Raw genomic sequence first — 15,543 nt, forward strand, 5'->3', positions numbered from 1 at the left:
TTTGGATGTTTTTCAAAAAAAATTTTGATATGTGACATACACGTGTCAACACAAAGAAGCTATAGAAACGTCCATCATTGCCGGCGAACACGACGAGGAATCAAAGCGACACCGTTTTCTTCTCCGGCCAGACAATTATTATACCATATGACGACAGCGGTGCCTAGGGTTTCACCAGAAAACACCACGGGTCGCTGTTGTGCCACCGAAAGTTTCTCTAAACCCCAATTCCATTCTATTCACCACCGCTAACCTGATTTGGTCTTTTTTGTTGTATAGTTTACCAATACTCAAATCGGAATGCACTTACAGGTTCGTAGGCTAAAGATATCGGCTTTTTTCATATTTTGTTCGTGGGTCTGGTATGTTATTTGATATTTTAACGTTTTTGTTCTTCAATCTGGAGAGGATATACATGTTTTGTTTGTTTGTTTTTTTAGTTGGTAAGTCAATTAATCAAAGAAATTGGGTGTTTTTAACTAGATTTTGTGATATATGAAGTGGTATCAATATTCTTGGGTCCTTACATTTGAATCATACAGTTAATTTTATATTATGGTGCTGAATTGTTGATTATAGGAGAACATCGTTACAGAGTAGGCGGCTGAGCCGAAAGTTAGGGTTCCGACGCGGTGGTTCTAGGGCGGCGACATCGCCGCGGTTGTGAAGATAACAGGCTACACAACCATAGCATTCAAGGGTAGACCAGCTTCACCCGCCTTTCGCAAATTTTATTAGCGTACTTTCGAACATCAGATGACTAGAAGAAAAGTTGCCCTTATTCTTGGAGGAAGGTAGTATGCTACATAAATCTTTTTGGCTGCAGCCTACTTTTCGTTCATATGAATCATGGGTGTTTAGATCTGTATACACTTGCAATTTGTAATTAAATATATTATCTATCCTTCGTTTTGTTACTAAATCTAAATGCTAGGTTGCTGATAATTTATTTGTACTTAGATCTACTCATAATCACAAAAAAGCACTAATTCCATGACATACTTTATGACATCTTCATGGTTCATTAATATTAATTAATTAAAAACTAAATATTATCTCTAAATCTTTTAAATAACAAGTATGTTAATGGCAGCGATGTGAAGAAAAAGGCATTGCAAGTTGTGATATTGTTTTGATAAAGTATTTGGAGGGTAAGAAACAAGTTCATCTTCTCCAACAAGTCGATAAAAGTGGAGGGCATTCTGGGCGATATCAAGTTAATGGGTTACTGTCGGGTTAAAAATAGAAAAAGAATATAAACATTGATTGGAAAACTTGCAAGAAGTTTGACTTGTAATATGTTGTTCTGTTGTTTTGGTTTATGTTATGCAGCCTTCTTCTAGCCCTTGCTGGGTGAAGGTGTTTGGTTTTGCACCACCTACTGAAATTCAACCCCGTCCGTTGGCTGCCAATGCATTGGATTTGAGGGAATCTATAACAATTGGTAAAACCGCTCCGGATAGTGTACGTATTTCCATTGTGGTTTTTTTTATCACTTATATGTCTGCTCATATAAACAACAAACTTGCATACATTAGAGAAGATGGTCAAACCTTTTGATTATTTTAAGTCTTAAAAAGGTCAAATAGCTAAACAGGGAAATGTCAAATGGGTAACTTCTACTGTTATAAAGCCAACACAATTGCAAGTTATATATTATTGCAAGTTAATTGCATCAATCGTTTAAACAGCAACATAATTGCTTAATTGCTGATTATGTTTATAATGAAGACCAAAGTGATCAATGATACACTTTGCAAATCAAACCAATTGTGTGAACACTAGAACTCCGTTAACATGTTAGATACTTTTTATGATGCAGATTATATCTCTTCCGTTTGACATCTTGCTTTGACTTTGATCACAAAACAGCTAGATACTTTTTATGTTGTATCTTTTCCATTGGACATCTTGCTTTCACTTTGATCACAAAACAGTCGATAATTGAAACAGGTAGTGTTTTACCTTTCTTTACATGACTCAGTAGTATTTTCCTATATATGTTTTCATGTTGATGCATAAAGATGCGGATGCTTAAATTCCAAGATATCCCATTCTTTAGTCAAAATTGTTCAGCATTCTTCATAGATCCCCTTTTTCTAACTGTTTTATTGGTTTATATACCAAGTTATTTTAGCAACTTTTTGTCTATAAAAGCCTATGTACTTACGAAATGCAAAAAGATAGACTAGTCCATGGTTTTAGAACAATGTTGGATGTCTAGAGAAAATATACTCATTCCAAAAAATATGTATTTTTTTTGGTGATCTAAGGTGACTTGGTATCATGTTCTTATTTATATACTTATTCCAAAAAAATATGTCTTTTTTTTTTCTTTCAGGCTGATGCAGACAGTCTCGCAGTGCAGTCGCAGATAAGGCATATACTCTTATGAGTTGTGACACTGCAATCCATTCCTTCGGTATGGGTGAATTAATTAATTATTTTGTGACTCAAATTTAGATAGTTGACTAAATTGTATATAGATGTGTACATTTGTTTGCAATTTAATAGAGAAGAATTAGCATGATCTGCTTAATGAAAGCAAGTGATACTTTTGTGTGCTTTTCATCTTTTTAAAATGTCACGGGTTAACCTTTTCTTTATAGAAGATCGCCTTATATGTAACTAAACTTGATTCGTTTATAAGTAAATTCTTTCATTTTGTAGAACGACTTGGCGTAGCGCGCTGCAACGCGCGCGGGTTAAACCCTAGTTTTTAATCAATTTACAATCGATATGTATATAAATAGGTTTGTATTTTTACACCAACTTTAGCTTGAAAACGGGCATGTTCATGTTCGTTTATATTTGTTCGTTTAAAGCCTAAACGAACAGTTCATGAACATAAACGTACACAAATGAACATAAACGAACACAAGTGAACATAAACAAAAATATTAACTGAATATATTTGAATAAACATAAACAAACATAAATTAACATGATTGAACAAACATAAACGAACACAAATGAATGTAATTGAATAAAATATAAACACAAACACAATTTAACATTAGTGAACACAAACAAACAAGTCTAATATAATAGTTTTTTATATCCGAAAACACGTCTAAATTAAGGTTTATAGATACTAAAATTAACTAGTTTTTTTATATAAGTATTAAGAAAGTGATCAGTTACGATCTTAGAAAAATTTTAAAATTTCATTTTTAGTTATATTTATATAAGTAGTTAGAAATCATAATATTTATATAAACATAACTATTTATGTATTTACTAAAATTTAAACGAACATAAACGGACGTAAATAAATGAACATACACGAACGTTATCGAACATAAATGAACGAACATAAACGAACGTTCATGAACATAAATGAACGAACACAAGGAGTGTTCATGTTCGTTTATTTAATTAAACGAACACAATTTTTTGTTCGTGTTCGTTCGTTTATTAAATAAACGAACATAAACGAACTTCCCGCCGAACAAGTTCAAGAACAGTTCATGAAGTTTCGGTTCGTTTACAGGCCTAGTCAACCGACTTCAAGAGAATCTGGTCTCATTGTGTGACAACCCTCACCAAACCAGGTATCCGTACGAATTAATTAGTATTTAATTACTGCTCAATTACTGTGCTTGCTTACAATGGTAAATAAACTTCTACATGATTTCTGAAATATATATAACCATGCCTCATACTCTATTTGCTGTTACTCTATTATTTACATACAGAACTTTAGTGACAACCTTGATGCACAAAAGCACAGTAGCACAATGAACGGATAACCCATTTAACACGCTGATATAGCCAGCACCAGGCGGACACTGCCTCTAAGGCCTGTATGAGCCAGAGATAGTTTACTACACCCATAGAGAGTGTAGGGAAGTGAGGATTGTAGAACTGCGTCACTAGGTGATAATTACAGTGACCGGATGTGCCTAAAACGTACTTTAAGTACAAAATTCAGCACTTTAAATAAAAATTCAGATTAAGCTAACTAATAAAGTGCCAAAACATGAGAAAAATATTACTAGTCACTTTCCAAAGTGTCGGGAATTCTTCGTGTCACTAAAAATAATAATAACGACACTTTAAAGCTTTGTTAAGTACTTTAACGGATCACTATCCAACCGAACAACCGGACTATACCCGGAATATAAAAATATTGCCATTAACATTGTTTTTCTTTTTCTGAGCCAGTTAGGGCCCCCGAATACCCTAACACCCGTTACAACTTACTACACACTAGAAATGGTTAACCTCCTAACTTATCTAACTATAACCTAACTATTAGTTGGAAACCAACCATAAGCCCCCCCCCCCCAACCGAATTCGGTCACCATATGGTAACACATTGTCCTTTATTTGATTATAATAATCTTGTATGTTTAATATCTAGCAAGCATAGTAACCCTTGGGTAATTAAGTTGAGATTTGTCTATAAGTATCTAACATAACCCATCATTCCTTCACAGCACACATCAAAACACCACACTACTCTCTCCCTCCTCTCTCACTTTCGGCCGAGAGCCACCCCACACCCATCCATCATTTTCGATTTCGTTCAAGCCTTTCCATACATCTACAAGGGTTAAGGATTGCGTATAAGGAAGCTCGGTGCACTCGGATTGTGAAGGACCTCGCTACATTGCTTTTATCCACTTGATTTCCGACTAGTTTCTTCCCTAGCCTCGAGCTAGTAGTAAGTGACTCTAAACGCCTTCTTGATCTATTCTAAAGTGGTTAAAATGAACTTTGTCGGTTAAAAATCGTGAACATACAAGATTACATATGAAAAGTTTACAAAAGTGATAAATATGTTGGATAAAAGCTATGAAGTTGTGTAAAACTTGTAAGACTTGTTTTGTTGTGATTATTTAGTGTCGATCTATGTTAGTAGTAGCTCGGATCATCATCTAACCCGGATTAGTCATGTTCATGAAACATGACTTAGAGTATGTTAAAGTATGAAAGGGGTTAAATGATAAACACTACTACATATCAAGCATGAACTTGTGTAAAAATAATTTTTCTTATGAAATAGTGTTCTAAACTAGTAGATCTACGGATCTACAAGTGGTATTTTCAAAGGACCAAGCGTCAAAAGAAATCATATTTTCTAAACTGGGTTTTACATGAACAAGAGTGATTTTTGTAAACACGCAAATGTGTAGACACTTGTGTAACACAAGGTTTTGACAAAAGAACTATTTTTGTAAATGTTGACAAGAAGTTGTAAAGATGTAACTTCTTTAAAAACGAGACTTTTAAGAAACCGAATTGATTTATACAAAGATCCACTAAAAATAATGGAAGATTTCTACACATTTTAGATAAACCACAAGTTCATGTGTTTTTGCGATTTATATCTAGTTTGACTAGTTTAACGTTGAAATATTGATTGTTAATGTTGGGAACATTATTGATTTGAATTTTAAAAGAAAATGATACGCTTGAAAGCGTGGCCACCTCCAGTTACAGGGGAAACTCTGGCGAAATTTTTCTAAAAACCTAACACTTGGAAATATTTTCATCACAAGTGTTATAAATATATTTTTAACTTGTTTTCAAAAATGTAAATTTCGCCACGATTTTATTTACAACAATTCTAAGTGTCAGAGGTGGGATTTTCACAAAATAAAACGTGATAAATATATATTTAGAGTATATATTTTTCATAACAACACTTGTGAAATTTTTATGATTATTTTGTGAACTACGTAAATATTATTTTTAGGGTAAAAATAATATTACCAAATATTAACGATTCCAAAATAATACGAACGCCTTCACAATAAATATTAAGTTACAACGGTATAATTATTACCACCCGATCTTTAAATGTAACTTACGCATTTTCGGAAAAATACTAATGAACGCGTATATTGACAAGAGTATTATTTTGGGGAAAAATTATAAGGAGTAAAATATAATATTTTTGGGAAAAATATTTATATTTTGGAAGTAAGGTATTTTTGATTAATGAAATAAAATATATTTTATTAAGTGAGACTTAATAATACATTACAAACGCACATGTATTAAAACCCCCATCCTTGGGAAGGAACGTATTTACCAAATATTTGCAAAGAGTAATTACGAAATAGTTGTCTAACTATTTCCCAAAGACATTAAACCTTAAGCTAAGACACGGCCGTCCGTCTAATAAAGTTAGTACGTGTAGGTCGTCGCACAGCAGATTGATCAGGAGATTTACTTGATAGAGACGCACCACTGTGAGTTCATGTCCCTCTTTTCTCTTAACTGTTTTCAGTTTTCTAAACCGCGGGGGTGAAATACATGTTACTATGATTACAAGCACTTTTTACATGGTATGGTTAGAGTAAGGAGGGTTATTATTTAGATCATGTGAGTGGGTAGGCGCAACTTGAGGCCATGAATCCTCATTGTAGGACCGAGGGACAGTAGCGGTAGATCTATCTGGGTGTAGCGAGCCCAGCCCCAGGCCCAGCGTAACGGACCTCTGGGTGACTTTGTATCCAACGCCAAATATGCTAGGTTTGAGTCTTCCTACTTGCACGTCACACATATCAATGGCCTTGCAAACCATTGGTGATCTCTTTTCCTTATTTGCTACATACCAGGATTTTATACTTACAAAGGTTTTACTTACTCACTACACATGAACTTGCTCAACAATTTTTGTTGATTTTTCCAACTTACATGTATTTCAGGTAATTAAGGATCTGGCATGGTATGATACGTTTTTCACGCTGCATAAGAGAAATAAGGTCATCCAAGTTTAGGGGTCGTGGCTCTTGCCTGGACGAGCCACAGTTCTTAAACTACGTCTGCTTTATGTTTGTGGTTATAAATTCTGAACAATGTTTTTATGTTATTAGGTTGTAATCTCCGTTGCATGTGTCAGCACTTTAAAACAATGTTGTGGTACTTTTATTTTGAAACTTAAATCAATGGATGATCTGCATGGTTTTATTTTCATATAGCTTTGTTATGATTAAGCTATAGTATTAAGAAGTCACACCAAATTAACCACGCTTCCGCAAAGCCAGGGTGTGACAGCTTGGTATCAGAGCTCTGATCATAGCGAATTAGGATTCTTTCTCGAGTCTAGACTATGATCACTAGGGTTCTCACGGAAACATTTTTACACTACATACCACTTAAGTCCAGATCCAAAACGTTTTTACAAACAAATGTTGAGCACATTTTATTTATTATTTATAGGCTCAGTCTGGGAGGCTGAGGCTCGGTCTGGGAGGCCGAGGCTCGGTCTGGGAGACCGAGGTAGTTGTCTAGTGGGACTAGGAAGAGCAGTCTGGGAGGCTAGTGGGACTAGGAAGAGCAGTCTGGGAGGCTGGGAGGCTAGTGGGACTAGGAAGATCAGTCTGGGAGGCTGGGAGGCTAGTGGGACTAGGAGAACTGTTTGATTGCTTATTGGTGACTAATGTGTTTATTTGACTATGTGATTGATTATTTGTGCTTATGTGTGTTTAAGCCTTCATCCGGCACAGGAGGGTCGGACACCACTGACCCTATGCCCGTAGTATCAGACGACATAGCCCCATCAAAGCCTGAGGTGTATAACTCAGCTACTACCAGCACGGACGATGATGATTTCCAGCCATTCGCACTACCCGATGTCGTGGCTGAGCCCGCTGATAGCCCTATCGCTGGGGAGTTGCCGCTCGCGGTGATCCCTGCCCCTGTACCTCTTGCCGCTTACCCTATTGTTGATTTCCCCTTGACGTAGGCGCTGACGACGACGTCGACTTGTTGATGAGAACCCACTCAAGGATGACATGGAGGGCGAGGCCCTTATTGCTGCTGGTGATCTCCTGCTTCTCGCTGATGCTCCTGCGGAGGAGGCACCCATCCATTCACCTGACTCAGATTCCTTTGAGTTTGTAGCATCTGCACCTTCACATGCACCGGGAATGCAGCATCATTCACACGACACGAACCCTGATATGGCATCATCTGCTACACCTGCGCCTGCCCCTAGCTTTGCGTTTGATCATGACATTGAGTTTATTCACTTAGATCAGCCCATGAGAGACCCTGTTGACCCTATGTTTGCTGATCCCGCAGATTTTTGAGATGAAGTTTGACGATCTAGAGCCTGCAATGGCCCCCGAGCCAATAGTTGTTCCAGACCCCGTATTCGAGCATGACCCTATTCATGCTGATGTACCCGCTGTTGATCCTTTGATTGATGATGTACCTATCGATGATCATCCTATTGTTGCTCCACTGTTGGAGGATGAGCATGCTGTTGGTGCTCATGTTGATGCCCCTCACATTGCTGATATTCCTGCTGATCCTGTTATTGCCCCTTTTCCTGACCCTGTGCCTGTACAGTTCGATCATGCGCCTTTTGCGACCCAAGTTGATCTTCGATACGCGCACACCCAAAATGGGTGGATAGACGATGACAATGGTTACCCACCTTTCGAGTTTCCTGTGACACTCTCTTGTGGCTCCTGTTTCAGCCCCTGTTTCAGTTCCTATGGATGCACCTTTGTTACCCACACTCATCGCTGATGTTCACCACACCGTTACATGACCCGGAGCCTGCACTTGAGCTAGCTACTACGCCATTTGGGTCAGCTTGATGTTGCGCCTGCTGAACCTACACCTATACTTGGTCTCGATCCTGTTTCTTTTTAGTCTGCCAGACGTTGCACCCCTTATATCTACCTGCATCAGGCAACCCCCTCATTTGTGGTGAGGTTCGTTTTCCCTTGTGAAGATCGACGCCCGTTGCGCCATCGTGCCTAACACTTTTTGTCAGGACATACCCGCGCCTCGTAGTGATGCTCCAGGCCGCACCGCTTGCTACATTCACCTCTACAACGCTCGATAAGCCGATTTGATGGTCCCTATAAACGCACTATGCTAACTATAAACCCTTATCATTCCTCGCATTATGAAAAACACACACAGGATAAGTTGCTCCTGTAACGTCAACTGCAGTTGAGGATATGAGTCGCGGAACGTTGAAGCTTGAGCTGACACCACAAAGGGCAACTTCAAATGCAAAACATTACATAACCAAAAACATGAGTTAAGTGTCTACATCACAAGACAACATATTGTCTGAAAATTTTAAGTAAAACACCACGTCCTCCACCAGCATGCCTCGATCCGCCACGTACATCAGGATCCCTTTTATGCTCTTGACCTCTGATATTTCACCGTCCACAGGATTTTTGATGCTCGTTCCTTTTAACATTGAGCGGCAAATCAGTTGACTACTTCGAGGAACATACAAGCTCGCGGAGGAATTCAAGCATGTCGACAGTTTACTTTTCTTTCCTCCCCCACCTTAGTCACCAGAAATGTTGGTGTCTGGATAACGCAGGTTGCATTACGATTGGGTAGTGACACCAAGATTGTGGAGGTTTGTGAGGACCATGACTGACTACGTAATTTAGTTATGCTGATATACTCGTTGGGCAAGGGTAGGGAGACCCGGTGACCCTGATAATGCGATACCTTTTGTAAGACGATGAAATTGTAGCCGGAAAACGATGGGAACCAATTGCCATTAAGCATGCACCAAAACATTATGGCCAATAACCAACAAAAGCTCAGTCGCCATGTCATTGCTAAATGCGATCAGTAACGCTTAAGTGCGTACTAAAATTTTAATACTACATGTTTACTTGCTATACTTTCATTAAACGAAACCCTCAAATTACATACGAATGCTATGATGTTGATGCAATGTGCTTACTCGTTTAAGGAAAACTTAATCATAAGACGTGTTACCAATATAACGGGAATGTGCTATGACTGAGAAACACGTGTTTATTTGTTATACTTTCGGTAAACATGATTCCAATTACTTACTTGATGAATTGCGTGATGTGTAATATGATGACTTAAATATGTGCGATACATGTGTTCCAAACGACTATTTACGTTCCCTGAATAGAAGAGACCTAACTAACATAAACTTCTTCCTAGAAGATGTCGCATCAAGAGATCACTCGACTGACCGAGGCAGAATGGTTAGCGCATGCCTCACAAGTCAGAACTCGGCACGAGGTTCTTCGCTACAAACATGGCCGAAGGTGCCTCAGGGAGAAACCTACCTAACGGTAATGTTTAAGTCACCTAAGACACATTACGAGACGTTTGGAAAGTCCCCAAAGTGCCTTGCTAATACCTTTTGTGATGATGAATTCTTGAATACAGGTTGTACCTACCAGCATTTTCTAGAATGCAAACCCCTGAATTTCGGTGGCACGGGAGGTGCCATAGCTTTTGTAAAATGGGCTGAGAATGTGGATGCCGCTGTGCGAATGAGTGGTTGCACGCCAGAGCAGCAAGTCCCGTACGTTTCCGGATTGCTACAAGATGGAGCTCTATTATGGTGGGACCGTAAGGTTCGAGAATTGGGCGAGGCTGTAGCATATGCGATGTCATGGAGCGAGCTGAAGGAAATAATGTGGAAGGAGTATTGTTCACAGATTGATATCCAAAGGCTGGAATTAGAATTCCGGGAACTACAGAAGGAAGGTCCAGATGTGGTGAAGCACGTACGAAGGCTTTACGATTTGTCGCGAGTCGTTCCGTACCTGGTGGAACCCGAGTTGAAGAGAATGTAGCAATCCATTTGGGAACTGACACCTCAAGCCTTGAGCTTGATGATGGTATCAACGCCACCATCACCCATGATTGCCCATGTGATAGGACTGGAGCTCACTAAGGAAGCACTTAGATTGGTGAAACTTTCAATCCCGGACGAGAAGAAGGAAACACCAGTGGAGACATTTGAGAAGAACAAAAGGAAGCTCAGTAAATTCCAAGGAGGTGATCAGGCAAATAACAAGAATAAGGCCAAAAAGGGAAAGATGTACCTGGGTAATCTACCTAAGTGCGAGAAATGCCAGCGCCATCATAACGGGCGATGCGGTAATAGGAAGTGTGACAACTGTGGTAAAAGGAGACATGAACTGTGGTAAAAGGGGACACAGCAGGGAGACGTGTTGGCAGGAGACGAAAAGAGGAAAGGAAGAAAAGGAAGGTTATAACTGCGGTGGTATGGGGCACCTTGGGAAGGATTGCCCAAGGGAGATTACCCAAGACCATGAAGGAGCATCCAACACCGGAGCTAGTGAAGCATGCTAGGATCCAGATATGGTCGCTGGTACGTTCTTTATCAACCCAAAATTTTGCATTCACGTTATTCGATAACAGTGCCGACCATAGCCCCGCATCTCATGAATTTAGGAATCTTCTTAGTATAGTAAAGAGTAAGTTAGACGACCCACTCTTAATGAGGCTGGTTAATAAACGACCTCGACGTAGTAACTAGGATGAACCCGCGGTCGAGCAACCAAGCGGAGAATCGTTATCCGCATTCCGGAGTCGAACAACGAAGAAATCATGACTCATGAGGCAAGATACGCCTCTACAAACTACAAATTGCTTGAAGGCATGAAGGATGTTGCGTAAAGAATATGTTGTTTCTTGGCCCATGTCGGGGACAGGAGGAGCCGAAGAACTAAGCATGAAGATCTTCTTATTACAAGAAAATGCCCTAAGGTCTTCCCCGAGGATTTGCCAGAATGTTCTCTCCCACGGCTAATCCTGTTCACATCAGATAAATTCCCGGCGTCACACCTACAGCCAATACCCCCCTGTAATAATTCTCATTAAAATCCATAATTAGGATGATAATTAGATAATAAGGAAACCCTAATTGAGACACCCAAGTAATTCTGCACTAACCCTAAAATTTTCAGAACAATCGGAATCAGGATCAGGGCCCCTAAAACTCAAGGAGGGTAAACCCTAGTGATAATTATCCTTATGTCTCGTTGTACAGATTGAATTTCGAAATTAGAGTGAGTCATGCAAGCTAGTCCCGAACCCAGCTAGTCTATGTAATTAGACTGCACCCTTTACGGACCGTAAAGGGAAAAGCCATACGGTCCGTAAGCCAGTCCCAAAAATCACTATAAATAGCAGACCTTGGCAGTAGCTTTCTGGAGTTAAAACGACATCCCAACTCTCTGTATACGTCGAATTAGCACAGAATTACTACAATTTATCACACACTGATATCAAATTGCTGCCGCAAAACAGGGTAATAACTCGATCGCTATTACGATTCATTTTCCGACCGATCAATATATCCAATGAATGTTTAAGTGCCGCCCACATCAGGGTGATACTTTGTCGTTCGTCGTTAATTCGATGGATGTTTAAGTATCGCACTTTGTCGTTCGTTGTGAGAATTTGATCTCGTGAGTTATCGTAACTGCTCTATTGATCACTAACCCGGTTTTGTGTGCATTATTATTAAATTAGGTTAACAAGGATAATCCATATTATGTCCGTGTTAAATCTGCAAAGTGAGTCATTCTCTTTTTATCAACTGTTTTACAATACTCCAAATTATTTTCAGAATTATAATTACAGTGATTAAGTTTATGTAATCACCAAATTACAGCCAGTATGTAGGGTATTGTGCACATTACTACTGTTTTAATCACATTAGGTGGGCGAACCTAAAATTAAGTGATATACGTCATTCATTGGGGCAGCCAATGGTGATATGACCACAGTCACAGATCCGGTCGAGTGACAAATACTGTGGGTAGTTGGTAGATATCTGAAACATATGTAAAAACTCTTAATACTGTAAATTATAATCAATGTGTCGTTTTCAGTAAACTGAATGATTCACTCAGTATTTCCCGCTGACAAAACCTTTTTCAAACATGTTTCAGGTGATCTATTGTAATTCAGGAAAAGTGCTGGGAAGCAGTGCAGGCTTAAAATAGTGGCTCATTATAAAAAAAAAGAAATATGTTTTGTAAAAAAAAAATAATAAGGATTTCCCAGTGAAACCATGTTATTGTAAATTACCGGGGTTTTATCCCGAGTTGTGAAATAAAATAATCGGGAAAAGTTTTTAGCTTTAAAACGATCCTGACGATACAAATTTCCGCTGCTAAAATCACATAAATAAATATCACGGGATTTCTGTCCCGCGGCTCCTGAAACGGGTCAAACCGGGTCGGGGGCCGTGACAGAAATGAGGTGGTATCAGAGCCACTGAGTTAAGCTAATTAAGTATTTAGAGATACTTAATTTTTCCTGATTATTATTATGTGATTATGTGTTTTATTAAACTGATTATTTGTTAGTTACAGTATGGGTAAGCAAAAGCTGCAAGATATCTATCTTAAATTAGATAGGTCAGCCTACGAAGAGGGAAGTTCATCTCAAACCAAATCTTCAAAACTCCCTACAATTCCTGAAGAAGGAATATTTGTGCGAAAAGCACAATATGAGAATCCGCTTTCTCCTAGAAAAAGGAGTATAATTATTAAGAAAAGTAAAGAGCAAATCCGAGAAAAGAGGATTAAAAAGGAAACCCAGGAATTAATCAATAAATCACCTTGGGAAGACAAGCTAGATGAGAAATGGGCAAATTTGTATATGCTAGCCACTGTAGCAGAACATGCAAATCTATAAATACCCTAAGTCTAGTAATAGCACTTCTCAGTAAATAAATAAATAAATCCGAGTGTGTTCTTTCCTGTTATTTTGTACAAATAGTGTGCAATAAAAACTTTGATGTTTATTTGTTAAACTTTGTTCCAAAGTTTTAACTTAGCATTTTTGTGCACTTTTGCATATATGCTACACAGCATGAGTGAGATATCTGAAGCTTTTCAAAACCTCAATCTGTACCCGGTGAATATAGAAGTTTCCCAAGATTTTACTGGATACTTTGCTGATGTGAAACAACCTGTAGAATTTAATGCTCCACCTTTGACAAAGCCAAAACGAAAGAAAAGAAAGAATTATGTGTGGGGGAGTCGTATACGTAGGAAAAAGCCAGTTCCGAAACTTCCTAAAATAAACAACCCTCTAGAAAAAGGAAAAGGAATTGTAATCAAAGAAAGTTCCATATAGCAAGAGATGGAAACTGAAGTTAAGAAAGATTCTAGGCAAATGGAAATACAGTTTGAGGAATATTCTAAAGAAATAGAAATGGAAGTAGGACAAGGTTCTAGACCAACTCAGATAGAGATCGGAGAGAGCTCCAACCGAAACCAGGGAACAACTTTTCAAGATGAAATAGATTTTCTATTGGAAAGCTGTGAGACTATTCAACCTGTCAATACTAATATTTTTACCTATCCTGTTGAAAATCCACTCCCTATGAATTTTAAATCGGCAATCCCAGAACCAATAGTTCACTCCCAACCTATAGAAATGGACGAATGGTGGACGAATGATTGGCAATTTCAAAATATTGTCAACGACCCTTATTCCTTTTTTCCACAATTCGATCCAGAACCCCTACCTAATCCACCAATGAGTAACGAAAATATGGCGGAACTTCGCCATTATGGTGAAGAATTGATGGATGCAGGAAATAGAATCAGGGAGATAGGGGGACAAATTGCCTGGAAGTATGATGAAAGGGAACTTCGTTTTTAGGACAACAAGTGACGAGAGATAGGAGGATGGTAAAATTTTAGTTGTGAAATAGTGAAATCAGTCTGTAACATAACTACAAATAAAACTTTGTAAAATATTGGTGTGTATTGATGCATACTATAACCGATATAAAATGAAATCGAGAAATCGATAGTTTTGACTATACATGTACTATTGTTTGATTGTTTGTGTGTAATTGCTATTTATCAAATACTAATAAAAAATTATATATATTATCAGATGGCAAATATTGGTAATGAACCAGTAAATGAGGTTAATCAATCGGAGCAACATCCAGGGGATCAATATATGACTAGACAAGATATTGAAAATATTGTTGCTCAAGGGATAGCCAATGCTATTCCAGCATTTGTTGCTGCTGTAAAAAGTCCAATCGAACCGCAACATATCGTTCCTAGTAAACGTACTTCTGAAGATAACTTCAGTAATAGTATAAACGGGGGTAATAATCATGTTAATCATGATAATGAATCCCAGCACACGCCGCTCCTTAAGAAACAAAAAGCTGCAACACCTGGTTGCACTTTCAAAGAATTCCTTGCTTGTAAACCCACTGAATTTGCAGGCAATGAAGGGGCAACTGCATCACTGCGTTGGTTAGAGAAAACCGAAGCAGTAATTGCAATAAGTAAGTGTGCTAAAGATGATCAGGTCATGTACGCATCAAATTTGTTTAAAGAAGGAGCACTTGAATGGTGGAACACTGTGTTACAAGCTAAAGGAAGAAATAGGGCTTATGCTATGACTTGGGAAGAATTTAAGAATCTCGTAGAAAGGAAATTCTGTCCTGAGTATGAAAAGGAACAAATGGCAAATAAGTTCCTAACTCATCGGATGTTAGGTGTGGATTGTCGTGGTTATACTTTGACATTCTTTGAATATGCTAGAGTGGTACCAACACTGGCTTCGCCAGAACCGGTACTCATTTCTCGCTATATTTGGGGATTAATTAGCGAAATTCGCAATATTGTTAAGGCTGCGAGACCTCGCACTATTGACGATGCAGTAGAATTAGCTAACACCCTAACCGATGAACTGATACGCACAAGAGATGAAGACAGGAAGAAGGAATTAGCTCAGAAAATTACCCAAGGATTTAGG

The 15,543-nt window shown here is 38.4% G+C and overlaps 1 long non-coding RNA gene across 3 annotated transcripts; it reads left to right on the forward strand.

Annotated features, from left to right (window-relative positions):
* On the forward strand, positions 1-2,544 carry LOC110898785. 3 transcript variants are annotated; one of them, XR_002569625.2, is made up of 5 exons: positions 4-312; positions 580-794; positions 1,094-1,464; positions 1,823-1,953; positions 2,342-2,544. It is a non-coding gene; the product is annotated as an uncharacterized LOC110898785 (long non-coding RNA). The 3 variants fall into 3 exon arrangements; XR_002569628.2 differs by having other exon boundaries at positions 9-312; positions 1,333-1,464; XR_002569624.2 differs by having other exon boundaries at positions 1-312; positions 580-1,464.
* The last annotated feature ends 12,999 nt before the right edge of the window (positions 2,545-15,543 follow it).

The sequence above is a fragment of the Helianthus annuus genome, chromosome 1 (genome assembly GCF_002127325.2).
Source record: "Helianthus annuus cultivar XRQ/B chromosome 1, HanXRQr2.0-SUNRISE, whole genome shotgun sequence".
In the NCBI taxonomy this organism is placed as follows: domain Eukaryota; kingdom Viridiplantae; phylum Streptophyta; class Magnoliopsida; order Asterales; family Asteraceae; genus Helianthus; species Helianthus annuus.